The 15,746-nt window shown below is 41.8% G+C and overlaps 1 protein-coding gene across 7 annotated transcripts in view; it reads left to right on the top strand.

The window, feature by feature from the left end:
* The window catches only part of CACNA2D1 (calcium voltage-gated channel auxiliary subunit alpha2delta 1), a 477,825-nt gene that overhangs the window by 129,625 nt on the left and 332,454 nt on the right, over positions 1-15,746 (top strand). The gene's annotated exons all lie outside the window — the stretch shown is intronic.

Genomic DNA, 15,746 nt, shown 5'->3' with positions numbered 1-15,746 from the left:
TTTTATCATGCTTCTATGTTGTAGCTAACTCACATCAAACAAAAAAAATCTTTAATTTTATATAGCAAACACAAAGTATTTTATTATTGGTTTTAATAAGTTCTTTCTAATAGTAAAAAATAAATTTCCTAGTATATTTAACCGTATCAAAATATAGCTCCTACAGTTTATGTTGCTGTTGAACATAATGGTTTAAAACTACTAGAGTTATGATTAAACATATCTAAACAAATATGTTTATCTTTATTTCCTCCTAAAACTCCATTAAAGTAAAATTAAGGAATAATGAGGCTTAAATCTCTGAGGACAAAGATTGTAAGACGAGAAGATAGATAATGCCAGATAAGGGTTGCTAACAAAAGTTGAGTGGAGTGGTCATTGACTTAGAAGAGCCGAAAGCTAAGTGCCTACATTGGTATGATACCCCATTGAGGAAGAATCCCATTGGTGCGTCAGAGCTCTGGAAGAGTTTAGAAATTGGAGTCACAGGTGACTGTGAAAGGTTGAGTTCAGGATAGGACTGAAGACAACAATTGTTTGAGAATGTTTAGAAGAAGTTTCAATCCCAATCCCTTTCTCACTGATCTCAGCCTTCGTTGTACCTAAGAAGCTCTGGACTCAGAGAAACCAGGAGATATGAAATGTGTCATCACTCTAAAAGAGATATCATCAACCTATAAAAGGAAACTTCAAAGATTAAATGAAGTCTACCTAGGGGAAATTCCTAGATTCCTTCCCTCTTGATCTCATAACTAGAAGTTTTGACACTTTTAATTTCTGAAGATACTGGCCCAAGAGGTGAGTCCTACCGAGATTGACATTTTGGGATTCACTAACAAAATGGCCAGGTCACCAACTGATTACCCTGTGGTAAAACCACATATCAGAAAGGAAATCCATGCACCAAGAACTTCTAGTGAACTTTTCAATGCCTTACTCTTAAATATGGATAGGCAAAGATTACAAGTATTTGAGGAAAGTTTTGAACATAATGGGAAAGTCAAAATTACACACTGGATACAAAGAAAAGAAGGACAAAATAAAAAACAGAGACAACATGAACAGTGCAGGAAACAGGAAAAAATTGAAAAACTAAAAGAAATCATTAGTTAAGAGAGCTTTTAGTTTTGAAATAAGATTAGAGTGCTATATCTAATTCAGAGAACATATAAAAATGGATAATGGAAATCAGAACATTGGGATCCCTGGGTGGCACAGCGGTTTGGCGCCTGCCTTTGGCCCAGGACTGGATCCTGGAGACCCAGGATCGAATCCCACATCGGGCTCCTGGTGCATGGAGCCTGCTTCTCCCTCTGCCTGTGTCTCTCTCTGCCTCTCTCTCTCTCTCTCTCTCTGTGTGACTATCATAAATAAAAAAAAAAAAAAAAAGGAAATCAACACATTAAGTAGATGGAGGGAAGATAAAGTCGAGAACACTTTCCTATGGAAAAAGAAGGCAAAGGAATAGAAAACAAAGTCTTAGAAAATTAGAAAATCAGTCTAGGAGATCCCAAATAAAGTAAGAGTTCAAAAGAGAAAGAAAAGAAAGTGGATGGGGAAAAATAGGTATATGTAAGTATGCGTGTGATTTTTTATTATATATTTTTATGTACCTCATGAATGCATATCCATGTATTCATATAAATGTGTATATATATATATCACAATTATATATACAATGTAGAATTTCCTATAAGGCCATGAAACCCAGGTTGTTAAGAATCTCTAAGTATGAAATACAAAGAAGAAAAGCATGGCAAGAGGTTTGAGGATTTTAGAGAGAAGATATTACAGCTCTGGGAGAGAAATAAAGGACACTACACTGGAATGATAGTCAAAGGGCACTTTTAAAAAAAAATCCTGAAAGTTAAAAATGGAAATTGCTTTCAAAACTCTGAGGAATGGGCAGCCCGGGTGGCTCAACGGTTTAGCGCGGCCTTCAGCCCAGGGCGAGATCCTGGAGTCCCGGGATCGAGGCCCACGTCGGGCTCCCTGCATGGTGCTTGCTTCTCCCTCTGCCTGTGTCTCTGCCTCTCTCTCTCTCTCTCTCTCTGTGTCTCATGAATTAAAAACAAACAAACAAAACTTCAAAACTCTGAGGAATGATATTTCTAAACTAGATTATTTATCCAAGTCAAAGTGTCAGTCAAGCATGAGGTAGGGGAAGTAAAGTCTCAGAAAATTGTTCTCCCATACACCGTTTCTCAGGAAAGTATTGGTAGGAATACTCCAGCAAAATGAGGAAGCAAGTAATAAAAGGAATACATGGATTCAACAAAACAAAACAGAGACAAGGATTGAAAATAGAAAAGATACGGAAATTGCTGGATGTTAGCAGAGTGACGGCCAGGAATTAATCAGTCCAAACAGGTGTAAGAGGATGGAGGGTTCTGGAGTGATGTCTCCAAGGAAAGCACAAAGCTCAGTCTACTGACCAAAGGGATTGACTCTTTCTTTCCAGAGCCTGGCAGTGCAGAACTCCAGGGAAATCAACAGGTTGTGAAAGAAAGACCATGTCGCCACGGTGAACTACGTGGCTTGGCTGTGCCTAATACTGAGAGTATCGTTGATTATATCCACTCTGCGTACTGAATTACCTAGAACTTGTGACTCTCTTTGCTGGAAAAACTGAAGGAGGGGAAAAACGTTTCCATATGTGTGTATTGGGGAAGATGAAGTCATAGAAGATAACTGAGTACTTTTTTGGGGAGAAATTCTATAGAAATTATCTAAATTTCAAAAACAGCAATTTTAGCATGTTAGATTTAAAAATAAAGTCATGTAACGGAAGAGGGTTAATGTGACTTACTGCATATGATGGAATGTGGTCGCCCTGGGAGTCCACTGGGAGTCGAAAAGGGCGTGGCAGGATGTTTAAAAATAATGCCTTCTCTTCCCTGTCTGACCTGTGACACTGATTGACTTTTAAATTAAGCATCTGTCTGTATTGCTTGGGAACAGTAAAATGTCAGTAACAAGAAAATGCTGTACGCGGTTTCCACGGAGAAGCGAGGATACTCCGTTTGTGTCCCTTTCAGAAAGTCACGCGCTCCCTCCAACTTAGCCCGGACTCTTGCTGCTTCTGTTTGTGCCTCTTTCTAATCGGTGTAATATTGTTGAAACGTGTATCTGTTTCCTCCTTGAATTCTCTAGTTGTGCATTTACTCAGGTTGCAATAGCAGCAATTTATCCTCCTGGGCCTTGGCATGTGTCGCATCCCTCGGAGCCCTCCTTGCCCTGCGGGCCGCTGTCCTCTAGCGCCGCTGCCAGGCACTTGCTCAGTCCGGGAGCGGACTCGCCTCTGGAATGCAGTGGCAGCCTCTGAAATGCTGTTCCCCCTCCGAGTCCCCCTGTGCTTCAGTGTGTCCCGCAGCGCCGGCAGCGTTGGCTTCAGACGGTCCAGCGGTGCTGCAAGTTCTTTCAGGGAACGACGAAGAGGTGAGGGACTGATGAGGCAAAGGCTTTTCAGGGGGGAAAGAATAGTCTTGAGGAAGGCCCTATGGGACGTCGGTTTCCTGGTGCCACCGAGAGGCGATTGACTTCATGGTCATGGTGTTGACTGGTTGTGTTACAGGCCGGCGCTCTACTAGCTCCGAGGCTCCACGTATGAGGAAGGCAGCCGCTTCTCTTTTAAGGCCCATCGGGGGAAATGCTGTCAGTGGTAACGTCTGCACAGAGATGGAGTCTGGCCAAGTACTTGGCCAAGGAGAGTCAGAATCAATGAATTATACCTCCGCTATGATAGGTTAAATGGTGATTCTTTCCCCTGTACATCTTTACTCACTGAGAATGATGTTTATTATTTTTTTAAAAAAATGTCTACTACTTTTTAATCGCAGCCCTTTCATTCGTCATATTTCAAATTTCAAGATTAATTATGGAGCTGGTCCATTCTTTGGAATGGTGAGTCCCTTTCCTCCATGTCCGTTTCTATTCCTCTTGTTACTTACCTTTCTATTCTGGGCCTCTGTATACTCCTCTCCACAAACAATTGCAACTTCAAAATGAATAATTCATATGGTTCATTGTATCCTGAATCGGCATATCTGAGAGCAAATATAATACCTTGTGTTCGTGCAGGAAGCCTTTTTATTCTTTTGCAAGGGAAGAAAAAAAATATGTGGAGTGTCAAAAGATGTTTGTGCTAAATTATGTATATGTTGGGCATTTGATTCTTTCAGTCCTGCTAGGGGGTATGTTTGAATGTGGGGATATATAACGAGGTTTTGTTGTACTTTTTTGCACTGGATGAATTCAAATATCATTTCATCTCAATTCATCATAAACAAATAGTATTCCTCTTTGCGTTTAGAAAGGACAGACAGGTAACTACTTCAGTTGGATCCCATCAAGATATACAACCGTGTGGAACTAAATATTTGTGCTGTGTGGTCATAGTGACTTTCCGATAGGTAGTGGCTGCTGCAGGCTGGCTACATGACTGTGATTTATTATTTAACTATGGGCTGTGTTCATTTCAGCAGGGAGCCTCTCCTCCTGCAGCTCCTTTGAGATCTGTGACTGTCATCACACTTTGCGCAGTGGCTTGGACATCATTCTCAGTTGCAGGTCCCTCTGAACTCCTCCAAAAGGATTCATTTTCATAACCTCAATGGAACACACCGAGAATTCATGCCTAAGCTTATTGACTCTCTGATATCCAGTGTGTTCATAGAAGCATAAAACCATAGGCAGCTGTTCTTTTGGGTCCCACTTGTCAGGTGGGAAATTACGAAGAGCTTCATGCTGCTCTAAATAATTAAAATTAATACCCGAAGAAAACCTGCTCAATTAGCATCAGATTCCTTACAGATATGGAATATTAAGCTAGTGTCTGTATGAGACAAGTGTGCGCTTGTGAGATACAAATATTTAAGTAGGAATAATTTTCAATCTGCCTAGACTACTTAACAAAATATATCAATTCAATGACTCTTAATAGAGAAGCTAAGCCTTCAGAGGTGTGTGTGTGTGTGTGTGTGTGTGTGTTGTGTTTATTAGGTAGAGAATCCAAAGAAACCAGCTTTTGATAGGAGTGCTCCTTCCATCAACCCCTGGGCTCCTTAACCCCGAAGCAGTCCTGCCTCCTTTCAATTTCCTTTAAATCATTTACAGCATAACTTTTGGTGGAAAGAATGGGACCAAGGGGAGCCAGGAAAAAAGAACCTTTTTTTTTTTTTTTTTTTTTTTAGTTTTAGAGAGAGAGTGAGAGAGCGAGTGGGGGAAGAGGCAGGAGAGGAAGAGGAAATCTCAAGCAGACTCCCTGCTGAGCCTGGAGCCCCACTCAGGGCTTGATCTCAGGACCCTGAGATCATGACCCGAGCCAAAACCAAGAGCCGGAAGCTGAACCCACAGAACCACCCAGGCACCCCCAGAAAGACATTTTTTAATGGAAATAGTGACAAAAACAGGTTCTAATATTGGAATGAAGGTCAGGAAGACGACTGTGAGAATGTTTACTCTGGTGCTTGAAGACCGGTACATAAGACACTTGGGAAGTGCATACGTCGGGCGTTCATGGCGCTTCTGCAGCAGACAGGCAGCATTAGCAAGCACCCAGCATCCACTGCTCTGCTCCGCGTATGAGAAAAGCATAACAGTGTGAACGGCTGTAACCAAGGTAAAAGTAAGAATATAAACAAGTTCTATTCTTAGTCCTTCTGACTCTCAGAGCTTTATCCCTTTATATTTATGTCATTAGAAAGCCCACAGTTTGTTTTCTCATTATTTTAATTGTCCACATTATTTTTTAAAAGGCTTATCAAAGATAGCTTGCCAAAATACATGACATTTGAATCATTAAGGAATCCTATTAGGATATCCCAGATCTGAAAGTAGAAAGTGCATTTTAATGCTATCTTTTGAGAATTTGGGTCAGCCCTCCTGGGAGTTCTGCATTTGATATTCATTTCCTCTCTCAGCTGCATTTTTTTCACTGAAAAGACAGTGCACTGAAGCATATAGGACAGATGTTACGTATGAGAAAAAAAACAAAAAACAAACACAACTGTGCAGTGGGTTGCTACTGGGAGGAGATGTAATAGAATTCAGTCTGAATTTTTTTCTAGAACATCCCAACCAAGTATAGCATCCATTCTTGAGGCTGCCTTACTGCTTAACTGCCTGCCTAAATAGAATTTAAATTAGTAGGATATATTTTTTAGAAAAAGAAGGGAGGGAGCCTCAGTCCCTTAAGCATCCAACTCTTGATCTCAGCTCAGGTCTTGATCTCAGGGGTCATGAGTTCAAGCCCTGCGTTGGACTCCATGCTGGGAGAGAAGCCTACTTAAAGCACAGAAACAAACAAACCAAAGGACTCGCTGGGGAAAAGTGAGCACGAAAAGGTCCAGGCTGGATTTCCCACGTGTTAATTGATTTATATGCCCGTAACTGGACAGTTGATGTCGAAGTCACTTTCTGGAAATCCTTGATGAAGAAAAGGAAATACGTTGGTGCTAATTGTCAGTGCCCTAGGTTGAAGACCTATGTCATTGAAAAAGCGTGTTCAGAGGACAGTGATAATAAATCGTAAATGAACTGTAAATTGGATCATCTGAGGATTAAAAAAGAAACCACTCTTTTTAATCTATATGCGCTTGTTAAATGATACAGGAGGCAGAAAGCACTTGCCCGCCTTTTCCATGCCCTGGACCTGCTGTGCTTTTGAAACCTATAGGTAAGGCCGGTGTGTTCCTGGCGGCCCTCGGAGGCCATTTCATCTTTATAAACGGGGGAAAAAGAGGAAGAAGAAGAACAACCCACACCCACTTAAGTAGGCAACCGGACAAAGTCGCTTGGCTAAGGAAGTAAAAACCCGTCAGGGGACATTTTTTCTAATAAAGCATTTTTATTTTTGCTTCCTTCTTTCTCTATTATTAGAACAAACTAGAGCTTTTTAAGGCCAGAGGAGGTGCCAAGGCATGATCCACGCATGTGCTGCATCAGCAATCAGAGCCGGGGAGCCAGGCGGTGGAAGCAGGGAAGCCCAGGAGGGGCCGAGCAAACCCGGAGAAGTGCGGGCTCTGAGGAAATCAGGGTCCTGTTTTGTTTTGCTGTCCTGGGGTGGCCGGGCCGGAGGCACCAACGTCGCGCTCGCTCTCTTCTCTAGACTGTGCGGGAACTTGCGTCCCTTTCCGTGAGGGTTGGAGAGCCCGCGTGTGAGTGTGTGTGTGTGTGAGAGAGTGTGTGAGTGAGACTGTGTGAGCGAGTGTGAGTGTGTGAGACTGAGTGTGTGTGTGAGCGAGTGTGTGTGAGCGTGAGTGTGAGAGTGTGTGAGCGAGTGTGTGTGAGACTGTGTGAGTGTGAGCGTGAGAGTGTGAGTGTGTGAGCGTGAGTGTGAGCGTGAGAGTGTGAGACAGAGAGTGAGTGTGAGACTGTGAGTGAGTGTGTGTGAGTGTGAGACTGTGAGAGTGAGTGTGACAGTGTGTGTGTGAGCGAGTGTGTGTGAGCGAGTGTGTGTGAGACTTGTGTGAGCGAGTGTGTGTGAGACTTGTGTGAGCGAGTGTGAGTGTGAGTGTGTGTGAGACAGAGAGAGTGTGAGACTGAGAGTGAGTGTGTGTGAGTGTGAGACTGTGAGAGTGAGTGTGACAGAGTGTGTGTGTGAGCAAGTGTGAGTGTGTGAGCGAGTGTGTGAGCGAGTGTGTGTGAGACTTGTGTGAGCGAGTGTGAGTGTGTGAGACTGTGTGTGTGAGCGAGTGTGTGTGAGTGTGTGAGCGTATGTGAGTGTGAGTGTGTGAGAGTGTGTGTGAGCGAGTGTGTGTGAGACTTGTGTGAGCGAGTGTGAGTGTGTGAGACTGTGTGTGTGAGCGAGTGTGTGAGACTGAGAGTGTGTGTGTGAGACTGAGAGTGTGTGTGTGTGTGAGACTGTGTGTGTGAGCGAGTGTGAGACCGAGTGTGAGTGTGAGAGACAGTGAGTGTGTGAGACTGTGTGAGTGCGAGTGTGTGAGTGTGTGTGTGACTGTGAGCGAGTGTGTGAGACTGTGAGTCTGAGTGTGTGTCTGAGACTGAGAGTGTGAGGGAGTGTGTGTGAGTGTGAGACTATGTGAGAGTGAGTGTGAGAATGTGTGTGTGTGTGTGTGTGTGTGTGTGTGTGAGTGTGCGCACGCGCCCTGCTGGAGGGCCAGGCTCTCCCCGAGCCCCTCTAAGCCCGTTTCCTCCTCAGAAGAGCAAGAAGGCGGGGCCCGGAGCCTGGGCCGCTGGGCCTGCGACTTCAACCTGACCTGAGGGTCGCGGGTCCAAGCCCCCCCCCCCCCATGCGCTGCAGTCGTCAGAACCGCTGGTGCCCGCGCTCGTGCCCCCTCCGGCGCTCAGCCTAAGGCCCGTGGGCCCCAGCCGCGCCACCGCCGGGCCCACGCACCTCGGGCCCGTTCACGTCCGTCCTCCTGCCGCGGCGGCCCTCAGCGGATTCCCCCGTTCGCGGCTCCTGTGGGGCGTCCCCTCCGATTCTGTCTTAGTTCCTCCGGTCTTCCCCCAGGCTCCTCTGCTTCGCGTCTTAAATTCCACACGACTGAGACCATGTGATAATGGTCTTTCTGGGCTTGACCTCTCTCTCTTCACATACCTTCTAGTTCCACCCATGTTCTTACAAATGGCAAGATTTTTTGTTTTTTTGTTTTGTTTGTTGTTTGTCCTGCTGGCCGCGTGGTGGCCGTCGCGCGTGTGCGCGCTGTGCCGTCGTCTCCACCCGCTCACCGGCCCGCGGACCTCTGGGCTCTTGCCGCGCTTCCGGGGCAGTGACTTTCCTCCATTCTCAAGAGAGGCCGCTCCCCTGCACGTTTCCAAGGACGTGGAGACCGGAATAGAAGCTCACACCGTCAACTCTGTGTCAACATCGAGGAGCTGGAGCCCGAAGAGCAGGAAAACTTTGCGTCCACTTCAGTTTGGTATCTTGGGTCTCTTCTCTAGGAGCGCAGAGACGTTTGAGTCTCTGGTGTGTGGTGTGTGGTGTGTGGAGCGGCCCGAGACTAGCCGCCCCCGTAAGTGTAGTAACAGTCCTGTGCACCAGCTCGGCGTTTCCTGCAAAACAACCCGCAGCCATTGCCATGTCCCTTCCTGCAAACTTCCTGACACACGCCTCTTCCCTCTTGCACGCAGCCTTACCTGTAAGCTGGTAATATGCTCAAATACACGCACTTTGCCTCGGCTCTCGAGTCACGGGAGCTACTGTCTCACCTTCCTTTTCTCTTTGACCTTCAGTCATCATCAACCTTACTTATTTAAAAATTATTTTTCGGGATCCCTGGGTGGCGCAGCGGTTTGGCGCCTGCCTTTGGCCCAGGGCGCGATCCTGGAGACCCGGGATCGAATCCCACATCGGGCTCCCGGTGCATGGAGCCTGCTTCTCCCTCTGCCTGTGTCTCTGCCTCTCTCTCTCTCTCTGTGACTATCATAAATAAATTAAAAAAAAAAAAAAAATAAAAATTATTTTTCATTCTTTTTTTCCCCTACTAGAATTTTGTGGAATTCCAGTAAAGAGAAAAGAATAAAAATGATTTCAAAGTTCTCACCTGAAGATCACCACTGCCAGTGTATTGTTTTATGCTCCCTAGTCACCATGCGTATGGCTCCAGGAGTGGGGAGAGTGGGGAGAGAGAGAATATATATGTAGGAAAGTTGGAAATGAGAGAGGAAGACAAGGATAAAGTTTGAGTTAGAGTTATAGCTGAACAGGAGGTGAGAGAGAGAATACCATGCTGGTGGGCGTGGATCCTACATCATACTGTAGTCATTATTTTTCAGTTTTCTTCTTTCCCTTATAACTATATTGTAAGAATTTAATAGTTTTCTGGAATATTTAAGATCACTCTCATGCTAAATTGACGTAATAGGATTTACTACATATTGGCATTGTTTTCGTATTTTATTATTCTAAAAACACTATAGTAAATATGCTTGAAGATAAAGGTTTATCTTTTTTTCTAGAATTATAATAGTAATGTTGTGAAAGCTTGGTATTCTAGAATATTTTAAATTTTTTTTAAATTTTTTATTTATTTATGATAGTCACAGAGAGAGAGAGAGAGGCAGAGACACAGGCGGAGGGAGAAGCAGGCTCCATGCACTGGGAGCCTGATGTGGGATTCGATCCCGGGTCTCCAGGATCGCGCCCTGGGCCAAAGGCAGGCGCCAAACTGCTGCGCCACCCAGGGATCCCGGTATTCTAGAATATTTTAAATGGCTACATTCTGTATGAAATCAAGGCTTTGGTTTTTGTTTTGTTTTTTTTTTTTTTAAAGATTTTTATTTATTTACTCATTCGAGACGCAGAGAGGGAGAGAGAGGCAGAGACACAGGCAGAGAGAGAAGCAAGCTCCATGCAGGAGCCCGTTGTGGGACCCGATCCCAGGTCTCCAGGATCAGGCCTGGGCTGAAGACGGCGCTAAACCGCTGAGCCACCAGGGCTGCCCTGAAATCAAGGCTTTGATGCATTTTACTATTAAACAGGCCTCTGACACACTTGTTTAGACTCAAATTCCTGCTTTCCTAAATCTTAACTTGAGTTATCTACGTTTCTTTTTATTTTTTATTTTATTTTATTATCATTATTATTATTTTTTGCATTTCTTTTTAAATTTTGTTCTAGTTGTCAGAAAAGAAGAAAACGATTTATTGTTTATTTCTTTGGTGACCAGTGTGATTGATCATTTTTGTTTTTTTGTTACTTGGCTTTTCATCTTCTCAGTAAATTTCCTTTTTCTGTCTTTGCCAAATTTTATTTCATCGGTTTACTTTTAATAATTTGTTTGTATGAGCTTTTATATATTATGATTTCACACTGCCTTATCATTCCTTTAAAATTCGTTAGCTTGGTTCCGGTTCTGATGAGTAGGACACACTGCCTGCATTATTAGCCTGAGTGGGCACCGTGCTTGGACAGCTATGAACACCCGGTCATGATGCTCATATTTATTCCAACTTACCTCTGCCTTTCATTTTTTTAATTGGTGTCCTTATCAGTCTTTTTCTTTAGGTTCTATCTGCCATTTTGTTTAGAAAAAAACTCTAACTTGCACTCTTCCTTTTCTTTTAACAAATTTATTCTTACATTGTTTTTGTAACTGCTCCCCCTTCCTTTTTTTTCCTCTGTACATTTAATCTCTTCATCCATTTGAGTGGATTTTGGCACATGCAGTGAATGGGCACCTCCCTCCCCCTTTCTTTCCTATCCAGACAGTTGACTAATGATTCCAGGATCATGTCTCCATTTATTAAAGAATTTATCATAAACCTGCAATTAAAATGACACCTGTTTCTAGTCTTTCAGTTCTATTCCATTAATCTGTTTTGTATTGTACTAGTAACATGGACCAATGTTATTTTTTTTCCTTTATTGTGCAATTTAATACCTGGCAGTCCACATATAACCTTGTTTATTTTAAAAATCAGATATTTTTCATGAGGATTGTGAGTAGGGTTTTATCATTATCCTATCCTCCCCAAAATACATAATTTTAATCCCTGACTGTATATAATCTTGCTTCCCATATTCATAGATATTGTTCTTAAAAGCCTCTAATGTCGAAAAAAGTCTCTAATGTCTTAAACCCCAGGTCCAATTCTTGTTGGCAAGTCTGCCAGTATCTGTGACATTTTATTGTGTATTATGATGCATGAATAAATATCTATTCTCTCTTTGTATATTTTAACCTTTTGTAAAATCATAGGCTCTTTAGATGCTAGCTCCATCCCGGCTTATCTTTTCTATTCACCTTGCCCTCACCTTCTATGTAGTAAACGTCACATGCTCCTCTTCTACCTCTAGAAGGGACCTTTGGCGCAGGGAGCTTTGAAAACGTATCATAAGCCATCCAACAGTTTGAGGGAGTTCAGCCTGAATTCTGGAGTACGGACTGGAAAAGATTGATACACTATTTTCTGAAATGATATATATTTTTTTAACTTCAATTCTTTTCTAGCAGCAGGTAGATTGATACTCTTCAGGGAAGGTCTAATATGGTCAAAACACAATTGTAGGAGTGAGTTTTCTGTAATACTTTGTAGGAAGTGTGGGAGACAAAAATCTGTGTCTTGTTTAAGATGTTTAAGTTTCTCTTATAAAGTTAAAGACTCTCAAAAAATTCTGAAAGTACGGTCACCACTGCCACAGCACTGACAATTTTACTTGTTTGGTTCTTACACTGGAGGAATTTCAACGTTGAAATTTATAATATGTCACAGGAAAGTCACGTGGTACACCTGCATTGCTCCCCTGCCCCACCTACATCCATGTAACAGATTGGAACCAAAGGGAGCATATTAGAAATAACCCAAGAAATGTGTTTTCACTTTGCAATCCGTTTTATTGACTTAATCTCCTTATAGAATACCCACTCTGAGTTTTCTCCCATTTTACGATTTAATTTATGCTGCAGTTTCTTCAATAAAATGGAATTATGATTCTATTTGTTGGCAGTATGGGAATTAGTTATAAGAAAATAGGATAATGACTTGGCCCAATTCTATTGAGAAAATCAGACATGCCATCTCCGCCTGCCGAGAGTTTTCCTCCGAAGTCCCGCTAACCCCTCTGCCCCCAGTTCCACCCTGTCTCACAGGTGTTACCCAGCATGCATCGGTCTCAACTCATACAGATTTTCTGTCTGGATCTTGCTATTCTTTTTTGGTTCAGACATTCTCCAGCTTCCCCAGAACAGTCATGGATCTAAACACAACTGTGATGACAGATTAGATTTAGCTTTGGTATATGGAGTTTACGTGCTTGGTTTTCTTGATATTTGCAATATTATGAAAGATTTTATAGATTGCTCTCACAAAAAGAAAATCACCGTTAAGTTGTTTCAGTAGGTATGACTTTATATTCATAGGAGGTAATGCCATTATAAGATGGAATTATGGACTTTTATCTTACTTTTTAAGAAATATTTTATTTATTCATTCATTTATTTATTTATTTATTTATTTATTTATTTATTTATTTGAGAAAGAGAAGCAGACTCCCTGCTGAGCAAAGAGCCCCGATGTAAGACTAGATCTAAGGACCCTGAGATCATGACTGGAGCTGAAGGCAAATGTCTAACTGACTGAGCCACCCAGGATCCCCAGAATTAGGGAATTTTAAATAAACATTTTGAATTTAGAATTTTTTTGGACACTTAATTAAAAGTTCATAGTGACATATATTTGCATTTAATGTTTATATTCATATTGCATTTGTCATATTGTTATAAAATCTATATAAAAATAGCACATCTCTTTATAAAATATCCACTATATACTTACTTCAGTCTTTGGTGATCCTTCCTTTCTTGTTAGAATATATCCGCAAAACAAAAGGCACATTACAGCTTTTGAAAGCTTTTGAGGGTAATATTGCTTAGTAATCTCTCTGAAACTTCATACAACTGAGAATGTTCACTGTCTAAGGGATGGCAATTAGGAGATAATTGTGTACGTGATAAAGTTAGGTGTCTACATTCTCTTGTGTGATAGATGATGTGACTGTCTCTTCAACATCCAGTCCACCCTCTCTTTTGTGTAGCATCTGTTTTGTCTGGATGCTACCAGTTTCTCACATACACTACCTCTTGAAATAGCGACTGGTTCTTGTAACACGCTAGAACTCAGTTAATTAACACATGAGCTTCTACTGTCTAGGAAGACTGATTCAGGTTGTCTCTTCAGTAGTTTTGTGAGGAAGAGAAACCTCTTTCATTCCCACTGATCCAGAACCTGGCTCTCCTAACTAGAACAAGACAGGAGGCTTTGGATCATGGGACCCCTGATTCCTTGATGATAATGCTGAGGTGCTCAATCAAGGAACACTGAGTTATACCTTACCTCTGCACTTCCTATTCTACCATCAAATAAATCCTTTTACTGGTCTTGTCAGTTTCACTTCAATTTTCAGTTATTTGCAGTTGAAAGAAACCTGGTTTATATACTTGGTCTCATGGAAATAGTTCTGACCTGGATTCTAAATTAAGAACCTAAATTCTTGTCTTAGCTTTTCCATTTACTTGCAGTTAACCTGAAACAAGTAAGTCATTTCTATATAGGAGTAGAACGAGATGACATAAAAGGCTCCCTGTAGCTCTATAATTCTAGAATCTTATGATCCTAAGTTGGTTTCCAAATTAAAAGTGAGGGGAAAAAAAAACAACAACATGTGCATTTTGGTTAATGATGAAGATGATTGGGATACCTGGTTGACTCAGTGGTTGACCGTCTGCCTTCAGCTCAGGACATGGTCCTGGGGTCCTGGGATCGAGTCCCGCATGGGGCTCCCCGCAGGGAGCCTGCTTCTCCCTCCGCCTGTGTCCCTGCCTCTCTCTCTGTGTCTCTCATGAATAAATAAATAAAATCTTTTAAAAAAAATGATGAAGATGATTAATTTCTTTTAGAGCTATAGACTAGACCTCTAGGCACTTGTGAGCAAACCATAGACCTGGAGAGTAGGATGGCAGATATGTACGCTCTGTGGGATATATTAAGATGACACATATCAAAGTTTCATTTGGGTAAATGTTACCATGAGCAAAAAAATGCCACAGAATTTTCTTATTAATTATGTGAACCTTGAGTTTTGCTTCTCTGAGATCTTTTATTTCTGGCATTCTGAAAATTATAATTTCTCTGTACTTTGTCATTCAAATGTTCTTTTTTATTCAAATGTTTCTGTACCATATATATGATATATGTGCACATGTATGTGAGCCTATGCACACATACATGCAACCTACTATTTTTACATATTCACTAATGCCATGATTTAGAAACTAGCCAAAACCTAACATTAAAAAATTATTACAAGTAGTATTTGTTTTCACTTATGGTTCATGATAAAACGTTTTTTCTATTTAAAACCAGTATATTTTAATTGCTGCTTTTTTTGATTCACAAGATTTTTTTTAAAGATTTTATTTATTTATTCATGGGAGACACACAGAGAGAAGCAGAAACACAGGCAGAGGGAGAAACAGGCTCCATGCAGGGAGCCCCATGTGGGACTTGATCCAGGAACTCCAGGATCACGCCCTGGTCCGAAGGCAGACGCTCAACCGCTGAGCCACCCAGGTGTCCCTTGATTCACAAGATTTACTTTAATAAAGGCCATATTTTATGTTCTCTAAATCCCCAACTTTTTTTCATATTGCTTAAAAATGAAGACATGAAAAATGTCATGGCTATTAAAATTTTTTTGTTTGTTATTTTTTTATGGGTGTGCAAGTATAATTTACCTTTGATCATTGAAGCTGTGAGCAGAGACCAGATTGCATGAAAATTAGCTGAACTAAATTTAGTCCTGTCATAAGACACAACCTCCTAACATTTTTAATTCTTTTTTTTATAACATAAAGCCTCAAGTTACCAGTAATAAGCATTTTATATTTTATTTATTTAGGGAAATTGGGATTCCTGGGTGGTGCAGCGGTTTGGCGCCTGCCTTTGGCCCGGGGCGCGATCCTGGAGACCCAGGATCGAGTCCTGCGTCGGGCTCCCGGTGCATGGAGCCTGCTTCTCCCTCTGCTGTCTCTCTCTCTCTCTCTCTCTCTGTGACTATCATAAATAAATAAAAAATAACAAATTATTTAGGGAAATTTAATTTATTCCCAGGTTCTAACAACACATTAGTGTTTCAGAGGCAACTGTTAAAGGACACTTGATTACGAGCAGTGTCCACAGCCTAAGGAGATAACAAGTGTGTCAAGTTGGGCAAGAAGAGGAGATTGATTGTTATTTAAAGAATTAGTTCAGGTTCGATCTCATACACATTTATCTGTATTCAG

Source organism: Vulpes lagopus, chromosome 11, assembly GCF_018345385.1.
Source record: "Vulpes lagopus strain Blue_001 chromosome 11, ASM1834538v1, whole genome shotgun sequence".
Classification (NCBI taxonomy): Eukaryota; Metazoa; Chordata; class Mammalia; order Carnivora; family Canidae; genus Vulpes; species Vulpes lagopus.
The sequence above is the reverse complement of the archived record's forward strand: the minus strand, read 5'-3'. Positions and strand labels throughout refer to the sequence as shown.